Source organism: Orycteropus afer, unplaced genomic scaffold (assembly GCF_000298275.1).
Source record: "Orycteropus afer afer isolate SDZICR_OR568_19922 unplaced genomic scaffold, OryAfe1.0 scaffold00291, whole genome shotgun sequence".
NCBI classification, from domain to species: Eukaryota; Metazoa; Chordata; class Mammalia; order Tubulidentata; family Orycteropodidae; genus Orycteropus; species Orycteropus afer.
Window position 1 is genome coordinate 508589 of NW_006921878.1, and position 1248 is coordinate 509836.

A 1248-nucleotide genomic window follows, 5' to 3' on the forward strand; every position below is an offset into this window, starting at 1 on the left:
TTCAAGGTTCATCCATGTGGAAGCATGAACCAGAACATAACTTTTTTGTTTTAATTGTGATGAAATATACCTCATACCATCCAGTTGATTCCAACTTATGAAGCCCTGTGTGTTATACAGTAGAACTGCTCCATGGGGTCTTCTTGCAGCTCTGGTAGCGTAGTGCCAAAAGCACTTGACTGCTGATCAGAAGGCTGGTGGTTCAAACCCACCAAGCCACTCCTCAGAAGGAAGGTCGGGCAATCTACTTCCGTAGTAATACCGCCTCGGAAACCCTAGGAGGGGTTGCTGTGCATAGGGTCTGACTTGAACGTTTATTGAAGCAGATCTCCAGACCTTTCTTCTGTGGAGCTGGTAAGTGAGTTTGAAATGCCTACCTTTACGTTGTTCATTGTGTGCAGTTTGCAGCATCCAGGGAGCCTGTGGTAAAATGTGTCATTATTGTTAGGTGTATTCGGTCGATTCTGACGCATAGTGACCCCATGTGACAGGGCAGAACTGCCCCAGAGGGTTTCCTAGGCTGTCACCTTCATGGAAGCAGATGGCCTTTTTTCTGTGGAGCCTCTGAGTGGGTGCAAACCCCCAACCTGGCAATTAGCAGCCGAGCACCTACCCGTTGCGCCACAAGGCCTCCTATGGTGAAACACACATAACATAAAATTTACCATTGTAACCACTTCTATGTGTGTTACTCAGTATCATTCACAGTCATTCCTTTTCATGGCTGAATAATAGTTCATAGTATGGATACACCACATTGTGTTTATCATTCAATCACCAATTGGCAGATACTTGGGTTGGTTTCACCTTTAGGCTATCCCAGCTATTACACTTAAGGATGAATTATTATTATAATAATTTAGGGATTATTATTTTAATAATTTAAGAATGAATTATTATTTCAATAATTTAATTATTAATTATTATTTAATCAAGCGGAGTGCGAGTCGCTCAAGGTACCCAGGTCTCGAGCGAGATTCGAACCCGTTGTCGAAAGTCCAGCACGGTATCACCGGGTCCCGGCTTCCGGCCGGCTAGGGCGTCCGAGGGCAGCGGAGGGCGGGCGAGCCCATGGGGCGGAGTCGCAGGGGGGGCGGTGCAAGAGGAGCGGGCGGGGCGGCGGGTGCGCACCGCCTCCTCGCGCCGGCTCCCCCCCCACGCGCGCGACGGGAGTGGTTGCGCCCGGCCCCCGGCTCATTGTGCTCGCCTCACGCCGGCCCAAGATGGCGGCGGCGCTGGAGGCCCCGG